A 12,130-nucleotide genomic window follows, 5' to 3' on the forward strand; every position below is an offset into this window, starting at 1 on the left:
CACTACTGATCGCCATCCTGCCTGCCATAAAGGCCCAGTAGGAGGGATTGCCAACATCCCTCCGCTTCCCTGTTGCACCCTAGGCTGCAAATGGGTGCCCGTGAATGGACCGACATACTGTGTTGTGCCATGCCATGACGAACCTGCTGTTTTTAACCCATGGAGAACACTAGAAAAGTTTTACAAAGGAAAATTACCGTTTTGTAATTTAAGTAGTTAGTAGGGGACATTGACAGAAATCAGTAAAGATAGAGATGAATCATGGTCTAAACAACGTTCTAACACACGTGGTCTTCACGGCCGATTTCCCTAGGAAATCATCCCCAGTTGGGTTTTAAGGCTCGGAGTCCAGATGAGAAGACTCAGGCTGCACATCGGGCACCGAAATGATGGGAAATGTTGGGGTCCGGGAGTGAACAGTCAAGAGAGAATTCTTGAGATGTCTCTGGTACAAAAAGGATGGTTTTATTAAAGCACGGGGACAGGACCCATGGGCAGAAAGGGTTGCACCCAGATTGTGAGCAGCGACTGATTATATACTTTCAAGTTGGGAGGGGGTAGGGATAGTGTAAACCTCTAAGGAATTTGGAAGCCAGGTTTCCAGGATCTTGAGGGGCTAGCTGTTGTTAGGAACAGGTCGTTTACTACAGCCCAGTAAACTCTTAGTCGTGAGACCCCTCAGATGTATATCAGAGGGCCCTATGTTTACAGGATGATTGTTAACATATATCTTTGTGGGGGAGAGATAAAGGAAGTTTCCAAAGGGAGTTTTTACAAGATCCTGGGAGTCAGGCTAATGTCAAACTAAGGTTGCCTTTTGCCTCTAGCAGTGTATTGACATTGAGGCAGCTGCGTTCCTTGAGGAAGGTCACTCTGCCTGTCTGTAAGTTGTAAGGAAGCTTAATTTCTTTTTCTTTTGCCTTTGTTCTCCACATCAGCTGTGATGTTCATCTTTGCCACCAGATAGTGGATTCTGCCTGAAAACAAACCCAAGGCAGAAGATCGAACCCGGAGATGGAGAGATATGACACTCCTGAAAATATCATGTGTGCTCCTGAATCCAGCGATGCCTGAAGTCAGCTCGGGGTTTTTCTGATACATGGGCCAACGCTTTCTCTTTTTCACTTGACCCAGTTTGCATTTGGTTTCTATCGTCTGCAATGGAAAAGTTCTAAGTGATGCAGGAAACAAGCAGGGGTCAGATCATGAAAGACTTGTATGTCATAAGTTTGGACTTTATCCTGGAGTAACTGGGAGCCAAGCAGGGGAAAAGCATGGTCCCTCTTACAGAAATTGTGGAGCCCATTCTTCTGCCCGAGGCCAAAACCAGATCCACTATGTTATACTGGTCCTCGAATCCCCAAATCCCATCACTGTCAACGTTATCAGAGGTAGACTGTAAATGGAAAGACTTTAATGACTGCTGGTACCACTCCCTGGGCAATTAACCAAGCAGCTAATAAAAGTAGGTATGGGGGCAGGGTGCCTGGGTGTCTCAGATGGTTAAGCAGCAGACTTCGGCCCAGGAGCCTGCTTTGGATTCTGTGTGTCCCTCTCTCTTTGCCTCTCCCCCACTTGTGCTCTCTCTCTCTCAAAAGTAAATAAACATTAAAAAAAAAAGTCTAAAAAAAAAGGTAGGTATGGGGCACCTGAGTGGCTCAGTTGGTTGAGCGTCTGACTTTGGCTCGGGTCATGATCTCGCAGTTAGTGAGTTCAGGCCCCACATCAGGCTTGCTGCTGTCAGCGCAGATCCTGCTTCCGATCCTCTGTCCCTCCCCTGCTTGCACTCTGTCTCTCTCTCAAAAATAAATAAACATTAAAAAAAAAAAAAAGGTAGATATGGCTAGGGGCACCTGGGTGGCTCAGTTGGTTAAGCATCCAACTCTGGATTTGGGCTCAAGTGATGACCTCGGGGTTTGTGAGATTGAGCCCCACATCGGGTTCCACACTGACAGCACAGAGCCCACTCAGGATTCTTCCTCTCCCTCTCTCTCTGCCCTACCCCCACGTGTGCAAACGTGTACTCTCTCTCTCTCTCTCTCTCTCTTACAACAAACAAACTTAAAAAAAAAAAAGTAGGCTTGGATTGATAATGGACCCAGGCGACGCAGGAAGGAACTTCATCTGAAAAGATAAGTTGAGAGCCATGCAAATGGGCAGGGGGATGTCTTTTTTAGATACAGATTTATACTTACTGCCTCCAGAAATTTTGACAGTGGGGGTTGAAAGATGTGCTTACTTAAGAAGAAACCTAACAAGGGAACCAGTGGGCTCTGCGGCTTTTGCTCTTCCAGCCGGGTTAGAATTGGTGGGTTCACCACACTCGTCTCTGCTCTGGGTGCCAGAGGCCATCACTCAGAGCTTGCCCGGCCTGGCAGGAAGTGAACATCAGCGACCTTCCCACTGAAGCCCAGGACCCACTCTAGACAACAGGATGCAGGAAGGAACACAGAAGCAAAATCTCCCCCTGTGGAAAGGGGTGGAGTCTTCCTTAGGAAGAAAGAAGTTGTCTTAGAGACTGAGAAGGAAGTTCATGTGCACACGCAGGGTGAACCTGATCACCGGAAAGCAGTCAGAAGAGAACCATCCATCAAGACAAAGATGGGAAGAAGTCTCGAGTCACATGCTACTTCTCCGTGGGACACAAGGGAAGGTTCACGTGAGCCAGAATCGTAACCTTCGCTCCCTTTAGAATGTAAATTCCTCCTGAAAATGGCCTAATTCGGTGTTTTGCAAACTTTCTGTATGTGTAGGAATCACCCATAGGGCTTGTTACAAGTGTAGCTTCCTGGAATCTTTCTATAGGTTCTGATTTTGTAGAAAAAAGTGAACAGCTGTTGTCTTATACCCTCAGTACCCTTCACCCTGTCTTTGGTACCCTCTGGGGAAACAGAACGAGAGACGTTTGTTCGTTCATCGGCTCCCATCCCTATTGGTCACTGATGGTTCCCTAGGCCACCCCCTTTTAGGATGCACATGTGTTAGCGCTGAGTAAGGTCCCACAATGTCTCCCACTGAGGTGTCAGAGGAACCCCAGAGCAAAAAGCGAAAGGTACAAGGTGCGGGCAAGGGGCAATCAGGTTGTGCCTACATGAAGTTGACAAAGCCTGCCTAGGACGGGCTATAGCTGGGGGCGCCTGGGTGGCTCAGTCGGTTGAGCATTTGACTTCAGCTCAGGCCATGATCTCACAGTTCATGAGTTCGAGCCTTGCGTCGGGCTCTGTGCTGACAGCTCAGAGCCTGGAGCCTGCTTGGGATTCTGTGTCTCCCTCTGCCCCTCCCCTGCTCACACTCTGTCTCTCAAAAATAAATAAACGTTAAAAAAGTTGTTGTTGTTGTTGTTGTTGTTGTTGTTGTTGTTGTTTTAAAGCACTGGTTGTAGCTTGGAAATGAGGTGTGGCTGAGAAGATCTGAAGTTACGCACAAGACCGTTCCTGGAAAGTCTGCTTCCAGAATTCTCGGCCCCACTCCATTCAGTCCAGTCTACTACAAGAGGATTCAGGGAATGAGATCCATCCATTACCTTCCTCATCTATCCCCTTCTCGATTTCTCTCACCTACCCCCAGCATTCTGCCCACTCGGTAAGTGACACTGAAGTCACCGAGGGCCACCATCGATAAGTGGTAACACTAGTGGGGATTTGAACCCACACAGATTGTCTCCAGTGCTTGGGATTTTACCACTTAACCTATAAAACAATGTCAAGGGAACAAAGTCCAGGGTAGGTGGCATCCAAGTTCAGTGAGAAAGAAAACCAAAACTGCTTAGAGACGTCTACTGTGATCAAGGAGGTCGGTAGATAGACCACCAAAAGCACAACGGACCAAGGGGAAAAGAGAGAAATTGGCTCACACCGACATTAAAAACATTTGTGCTGCCAACATTACCTCTAAGAGAGTAGACGGAAGGAGCAGCTGGGTGACTCAGTCAGTTGGGCACCTGACTCTTGATCTTGGCTCAGGTCATGATCTCATGGTTTGTAAGCTGGAGCCCCACATCGGGCTCTGTGCTGCCAGAGCAGAGCCTGCTTGGGATTCTCTCTCTCTCTCTCTTTCTCTCTCTGCCCCTCCCCAGCTTCCACGTGTGCACGCGCCCTCTCTCTCTCTCCAGATAAATAAATAAGCACTTTCTAATAAAAGAAATATTAAAGAGAGAGAGAGAGAGAGTAGAAGGAAAAGCCACAGAATAGAAAATATTTACGAATCACATGAGAGATAAGGGTCTAGCATCCAGAATATATAATGAACTCTTACAACTCAACAATACAAAGACGAATAAACCCAACTTAAAAATGAGCCGAGGATTTGAACAGACATTTTCCCAAAGAAGATATACAATCGTGAAAAGATGTTGGGGCGCCTGACCGACTCAGTCAGTAGAACCTGCAATTCTCGATCTTGGAGTCGTGAGTTTGAGTCCTCTGGCGGGGGGGGGGGGGGGGGGGGGGGTAGAATTTACCTTTAAAAAATGTTTACCATCATTAGTCATTAGGACAATGCAAATCAAACCTCTGAGATACACCACACAGCTGGCAGGATGGCTATACTATAACCGATGGACGATAACAAGTGTGGGCAAGGTCGTGGGGAAATCGGATCTCTCCTACGTTGCCGGTGGGAATGCGGGGCGCAGCCGCTGTGGAAGCACATTTTGGCAATTCCTCAAAAAGTTCAACGTAGAACTAGCATATGACCCAGCAATTCCACTCCCAGGTTCGTACCCAAAAGAACTGAAAACAGATGTCCGAATAAAAACTTGTGCACGTATGTTCACAGTAGCACCATAGCCAAAAGGTCGAAACGACTCAAATGTCTATCATCAAACAAAACGTGGTATGTATCTACAACTGAATATGGCCCAGCAAAAAAAAAAAAGAAATGAAGGACTGGGCGCCTGGGTGGCTCAGTGGGTGAAGCGGCCGACTTCGGCTCAGGTCATGATCTCTCCGTTCCCGAGTTCGAGCCCCACAGGGGGCTCTGGGCTGACGGCTCAGAGCCTGGAGCCTGTTTCAGATTCTATGTCGCCCTCTCCCTCTCTGCCCCTCCCCTGCTCACACTCCGTCTCTCTCTCGCTCTCTCTCAAAAATAATAAAATAAACATTAAAAAAAAAGCACTGATACATGTTAGAGGAATGAACTTGGGAAACATTTTGCTAATTAAAAGCCAATCACACACAAAAAAGCCAATCACAAAAGGCCAATACTGTATGATTCCCTTTATACGAAGTGCCCAGAATATGCAAATGTATAGAGACAGTAAGTAGATGGGGGGGGGGGGGGGGCGGCGATGGACAATGGGTAGTGACCGCTAGTGGGTATGGGGTTTCTTTCAAGAGGAACGAAAATGTTCTGAAATCATACTGTAGTGATGTAGATTGCACACGGAATTGTACGCTTTAGATGCGTGAATTTTACGGAATGTAAATTATATCTCCTAAAGCTAGTTTTTTTTAATTTTTTTTTAACGTTTTTATTTTATTTTTGAGACAGAGAGAGACAGCATGAACAGGGGAGGGTCAGCGAGAGGGAGACACAGAATCTGAAACAGGCTCCAGGCTCTGAGCTGTCAGCACAGAGCCCGACGCGGGGCTCGAACTCACAGACTGGGAGATCCTGACCTGAGCCGAAGTCGGCCGCTTAACCGACTGAGCCACCCAGGCGCCCCTCCTAAAGCTATTTTTAATAACCTGAATGCCCCACATGCCAGGAAACCCCTCTGTCACCCGGGCAAACCAAGAAGGCTTGTCCCCCTCATGCCACCCTCAGCCCTGTAACATTTAAAAAATAATAATAACCAGGGCGTTGGGGAGAGGACACAAGGTCTGGAAGCGTTAGCTTGTTGTGGCAACACTGCGTAACAAACCCTGAAACGCAGTGATTTACGAAAGCAAGTGTTTACTTCTCGTTCACGGGTCTGTGGGTCAACGGCGCCTCTCCTAGGCCAGCTGGGCTCGGGCGCACTGGGGTGTCTCCCATTCCAGGACCCAGGCTGGAGGGGCAGCGTGCTCTTGTCATGGTGGACGGCACACGCCAGGAGGGGCCAACCCACAGCACGCCAATACCCACAAAGCCTCGGCTAGGATATCGCTTACTTCACGCTAGCTCACTCTCTCCTGGCCAGGGCAAGTCACGTTGCCAAGCCCAAAGTCAGTGGGATGGGAAGGTATTCCCCGCTGAGTAAGAGGCACTGAAAAGTCTCAAGGTAACGAGGCTGGGCGTGTAATCTTATTACAGGGGGAGCGAAATAGTTGAAAACAAGCCAGTTCACCACAGCTACTGGGCCAAATACTTGTCATTCCTGCCTTATGAGACATCTGTCTAGTGTCTGCTGCATTGGGATCTTTTCTTCCTTTAGTAGGAATTACTATCCTTAAAATCGTGATTCTACAAGTAAAACTACAGACGCGAAAGACTACAGATGGAAAAAAAACTTTAAGATGTGAAAATGAGCCATAATCCCACCATCCAGGGTTAACCAACGTTAATAGCTTCCTGTTCATTCCTGCATATAGGTAACCACTCTGGTGCTTTTTCTGACATAATCAGGATCACGATAAAAAAAAAAAAAAGAAAGAAAAAGAAAGATACCCAGAAATAGAAAAAAAAAAAAAAATCAGGATCACGATATACATAGTTTTGTAATCTCTATTGCCAGTTAAAATCTCACGAATACCTTCCTATATAAAAACATAGATCAGGGGTGCCTGGGGGGGCTCAGCCGGTTGAGCATCTAGCTTCAGCTCAGGTCACGGTGTCACGGTTCGCGAGATCGAGCCCCGAGTCGGGCTCGCTGCTGTTAGCACTCAGACTGCTTAGGATCCTCTGTCTCCCTCTCTCTCTGCCCCTCCCCCACTCACACTCTCTCAAAAATAAATAAAACATTTTTAAAACATAGATCATATTTCTTTTTAGAAAAATATTTTTTAATGTTTATTTTTGAGAGAGAGAGAGACAGAGCGGGAGCAGGGGAGGGGCAGAGAGAAAGGGAGGCACAGAGTCCGAAGCAGGCTCCAGGCTCTGAGCTGTCAGCACAGAGCCCAACGCGGGGCTCGAACTCACGGACCGAGAGATCATGACCTGAGCCAAAGTCGGACATTCAACCGAGTCACCCAGGCGCCCCTAAAAAATAAATTATTCTAATGTTTGTGTGAATCGTAGAGCACTCACAACATTTTGCATGTGTTAATGAACATTTTCATCAATCATTCTGTTATCACAACACATTTATTTCTGTTTCTCATGTTTACTTTTTTTTTTTTTTTTTTTTAGAGTGAGAAAGAGAGAACTCGAGTGGGGAAGAGGGGCAAAGAGAGACAGAGAGAATCTTAAGCAGGCTCCACACTCAGTACAGAGCCTGACACGGGGCTTGATCCCACGACCCTGATCATGACCTGAGCTGAAATCAAGAATCACCCAGGTACCCCCCTTCATGTTTACTTTTGATCTGTATCAATGTTACTCCATTTTTTGCTTCAACATAATCACAGCCTACGTGTTTGTTGGTTTGCACACTTAACATTATTTCATAAATGCTTTTCCAGGTTGTTACAACCTGGATTATGTACTCTTTTTGGTGCTAACACACCATCATTTGTTAGCCGGTTCCTGTTGTTAGACATTGTGGTTATTTCTAGTATTTTACTATTGTATTCATTCATCCCCCAAATTCTTATTGCATTGATTGGCTGAGGGTTTTGCTTGTTTTTTTTTTTTTTTTTTTGCCTTCTTTTCTCCCATTCTTCTCCTCAGATCAAGCAGAGATGGCCCAGTTGTTGGCATTTTCCAACTGCTGAGTTCAGTGATGTTTCAGCAGTTCGGGAGAGGTGGTTTACTGCTATAGATTTACATAGTTCGTAGCCACTGCCCTATATAGTTATTGATAGCTGTCCTCAGTAGGAATGGCTTCCAGAAATTCTCTTGCCCACTAAGCTCATTCAGCTCATTTACTGGCACCAAAGTACAGGGCCAGAAGTCATTTGGTGATATGAGTGTGTCCTACAGAGGCCAGCACAGTAGCACATGTGGCCAGTGGAGGGGAAAGGGGGTTTGAAACACAGAGTTACAAGCTTGTCTATGGAAATAGCAACCATATCACCTGCTATTTGGGAAAACCCTATCTCTAAGGAGAAAATAAAGCTGATATACAGAAAGAGGCAGAGGCCAGAGGTGAAAAGAATGTCCTAGTGGCATTCATTTCCTGGGTCCAGTTATCCCCAGAGCCTGCCCGTGTCCCTGCTCTTCCGATGATTGGGTATTCAGCCCTTCCTTGAAATCCAAGAGTCAACAAACCCATTTTGTTTGAGCTACTTTGAGTTGACATTTTTGCAACAAGAGCCCTGACATACAGGCTCCAAGCTGGGGCTACCACAGCCCCTGGGCCCATGCTGGAACTAGAAAGATGGACAGAAAGATGGACCTGCCCCTCCAGGCGCCCACAGCCCACAAGGGACTGAGACATGAAAACAAACCATCACAGTGTGCTGTGCCCCTTATGCCCATTTCATAGCAGAGCTGTCCCAACTGAGTCCAGAGCCAAGGGAAGGGGACATGTGACTACCTGCAAGAACTAAGTAAAATGTCACCCAGGAGTAAGAGTGTCCTAAGTTTTAAGGATTGAGTAGTGCAAGTGGCAAACGCTGCTGTATCTGCGTTGAGTCATTATCTTTCTTCTTTTGGAGGACTTCAGGGTAACTCTTGGCAATGGGATTACTGAGGCGAAGAGCATGGACGGATATTTATTACGGCTTTTGCTGAAGGCCACTACAAAATGCCAAGTTAGGAGCAAAGCCACACATGCACCCGCTTTCTTAGTCGTCAACGGCCCTCTCCACATTTAGAGCTCCTTTATTTCCTGCAGCACCCCATTCACTGTCCCCACTCAGCACGGAGGCTTAAAATGCCACCGATAGTAAAAGCTGTACCCCAAGGAAATGCTTCATCCCAGCTTGGGCCTCTGGCCCAGGAGACATTATGGAGAGTAGCCTGGAGCAGCGAATTGCTGGAAACAGGCAGTTCGTCCCCAACTCTCCTATCTCCAGGCTGCCCTTCCTGTTTGAGGAATCTCATATTCCGAAGCCAAATTCACAAAGCCCAAAGACAAGTTACAGACGTCCTTATCTAGGAAATGCCTACCCGCTCTCCTCCGCGTGGCACTATCTCCATAATAGAGATTCCGCGAGCTCTCATTTGGCTCTGACTACGCAGCCGGTGGATGAGAATTCCACCTAAGATGGCCCGGAGCTCCCTCTCAAGTGCTCCGTGCAGAGAGGGCTGGCTCAGCAGCAGGTGTGACAGGGGGAAAGAGCCCTGGTTTTGCAGTGGGACGGAATTGCTCTGTGGCTTGCAAGCTGCTTGACCTCAAAGGACGGATTTCTCTCAGATTTGATTTCTTCATGTATATATCGGAGCTAATAGTATCTACCCTTCTGTTCATTTAATAAGTGAGCGCTTGGGTGGCTCAATCAGCGAAGCGTCTGACGTTGGCTCGGGTCATGATCTCACGGTTCATGGGTTCGAGACCCGCATCGGGCTCTGTGCTGACAGCTAGGAGCCTGGAGCCTGCTTCAGATCCTGTGGCTCCCTCTCTCTCTCTGCCCCTCCCCCGCTTTGTCTCTGCTTCTGTCTCTTTCTCAAAAATAAATAAACATTAAAACAAAAGAAAACAAAAACCCACTACTTCAAGTTCACAGAGAAGCAGAACAGAACTGTAATGGAAAGAGCAAGGACAGGACAGGCAGAGCCAGAGCTGAGCCCTGCTTTTGCAACAAACCATGTTTCATTAAATCTAAGATATCGTGCTAGCAGGACAAGACATTATTTTATGTATCCTTACAAAAAAAACTCTGCCAGGGGCGCCTGGGTGACTCACTCGGTTAAGCATCCGACTCTTGATGTCGGGTCAGGCCATGATCTCACGGTTGGGGAGTTCAAGTCCCCCATCAGGCTCTGTGCGGCCGCCGACAGCAAAAAAAGCCTGCTTGGGATTCTCTCTCCTTCCCTCCCTCCCTCTCTCTGCCCCTCCCCTGCTCCATGTCTTTCCCTCAAAATAAATAAGCATTGAAGAGAAAAAAACTCTGCCAAATTCTGACACGATTTCTCATATTGTATTGTATTTTATAGTTCAAGATCTCTTCCAGACTTACTGATACTTTGACAGAGACATTAATCGTATTTGTCTTCATATACATAAAAATGAAAATGTAGGCAAATTAAATTGGCTAAGGTTGTCAAGGCATTCCGACCAAAGACCACCAGGAGCACAGCTGTTATCAAAAAAAAAAAGGTTAGGTTTACTTAACTTGCTGCTGTAAAGGAGAACGTACCCTAGGGGAAGTCTTCATAGGAGTCTCTTTACATTGGGGCTTGTGTTCCATGGTTCTGTGGAGGACTTAGGGAAGTGGGGACCAGTTCTGGATTGAATGCTGTCAAAAAGCAGAGGCATTTTAGAGACTGAGTATCCTCTAGGAAACAGGAGGATGTAAGCAGGATTAGTGTTATCTCCGATCTGATAAAGAAGCAGCAGGGAGCCTCGGTGGCTCAGATTGGTTGGGCGTCCAACTGTAGCTCAGCTCATGATCTCACAGTTCAAGCGGGTTCAAGCCCCTCGTGGGGCTCTGTGGTGACAGCTCGGAGCCTGGAGCCTACTTCAGATTCTATGTCTCCGTCTCTCCGTCCCTCCTCCAGCTTGCGCGCGCACACGCGCGTTCTCTCTCTCTCTCTCAAAAATGAATAAATATTACCAAAAAAAAAAAAAAAGCAGCAGCAATCACTGAGTCATCTTTGTGGTCACAAAGTGGCCTCACCTATGTCTCATTCTAATTTTGCTGGTAACATCACAGTCTGATTATCTATCAGAAGGGCGATCTTAAACTTTCTCCATATTCTGAAAACTTCACAATGATGTCCATGATAGAATGCATTCCCATTCCAAGGATGTTAAAATGTAGGGAAAATGCTCACCTTAGACTTGATGAAATAGGATTCTTGCTATATTACCTTGGGCAAATAATTTAACCCTTTAAGCCTCAACTTCCTGCTCTGTAAAATGGGAACAATACCACTTAAGACTTGTGAAGACAAAGTGCCTGGCATAATATTGGGTGTATCACTAGGGGTCCAACGGGGAAAACAGGAACCACTCTACCTGAAACAAAGAACTTAATGCAGGGTATTGGTGACACCTGTGGGGGAGGGGGGTTGGAAGGACGGGGAAGTCCAACAGGGGACAGGGAGGCATCCCAGAGATTAGCAAACACAACAAGCTCCCCAGCACTCCTTAACTGGAGGGACAAATGGAGGAGTGTCTGGTCTGATACGGTGGCATTTTAAGATGCATTTCCAGGGTCAGACATTTTCCCAGCTGAAATGTCACCAGAGCTCCCACAGCAGAGGGAGATGCCCATAAAAGCTCCCCCAAAGTAGGATTATGATGTCGCAGTGTCATGGCAACCGGACTCTGGTCTTGGGGCTCTCAAAGATTTGTGTGACCTTGGGGAGGCTCCAAATCTCTCGACTCACATTTAAGTCATGGAAATCAACACCATCGGGGTGGTCTGCGTGTGCCCACACTCCACTTGGCTTTTCCTTCTTTGCATCCCCTTGTCCAGAAGGTTCCACAATGTTTTCTGAGAGAAAGGATGAGATAGTCTAAGAAAGCAGATAAGGTGCCCAAGGTCACAAGGCTGGCAAAAATCCGAAGGAATTCAGTCTCCCCACCCCACCCCACCCCCGCCCTCTTTCCTTCCCACGCCGAGGCCCCGCTCACTGCCCCGCCGGTTCTTTTCCCGCCCGGGGCATCTTCTGGCGGAGGCAGGTTTGTGCCAGGAAAGGCAAAAGCGACCCCGAACACAACCCCAGGGCACCCGGTAGCGCTCCGGACGCCCGCGAGCGTGCACGACCGGCAGCTCGAGGGAGGGCGCCCCCCGCCCGCGGGGTCTGGGGGCCTCTCCCGCCGCCGGCAAGCCCCGCCTCCGCGCTGGAGGGCGGCCGGGAGCCCGCGGCCCTCCCCGCAGCCCTGCGGGTCCCCGGGAGGCTAGCGGAGCCGCGTGCCCGGGGCGGGGCCACGCGCGATTGGCCGCGCGGGGTCGGGGGCGGACCCGCGGCGGGCCGGTCGGGCGGGCGCCGACAATGA

At 48.1% G+C, this 12,130-nt stretch overlaps 1 long non-coding RNA gene across 1 annotated transcript; it reads right to left on the minus strand.

The window, feature by feature from the left end:
- Positions 1-10,151: 10,151 nt before the first annotated feature.
- LOC122200080 lies at positions 10,152-11,924 on the minus strand. Its single transcript, XR_006193713.1, has 3 exons — positions 11,765-11,924; positions 11,518-11,624; positions 10,152-10,421 (listed from the first exon to the last, which is right to left on the minus strand). It is a non-coding gene; the product is annotated as an uncharacterized LOC122200080 (long non-coding RNA).
- Between the last annotated feature and the right edge of the window lie 206 nt (positions 11,925-12,130).

The sequence above is a fragment of the Panthera leo genome, chromosome D1, assembly GCF_018350215.1.
Source record: "Panthera leo isolate Ple1 chromosome D1, P.leo_Ple1_pat1.1, whole genome shotgun sequence".
Taxonomy (NCBI): Eukaryota; Metazoa; Chordata; class Mammalia; order Carnivora; family Felidae; genus Panthera; species Panthera leo.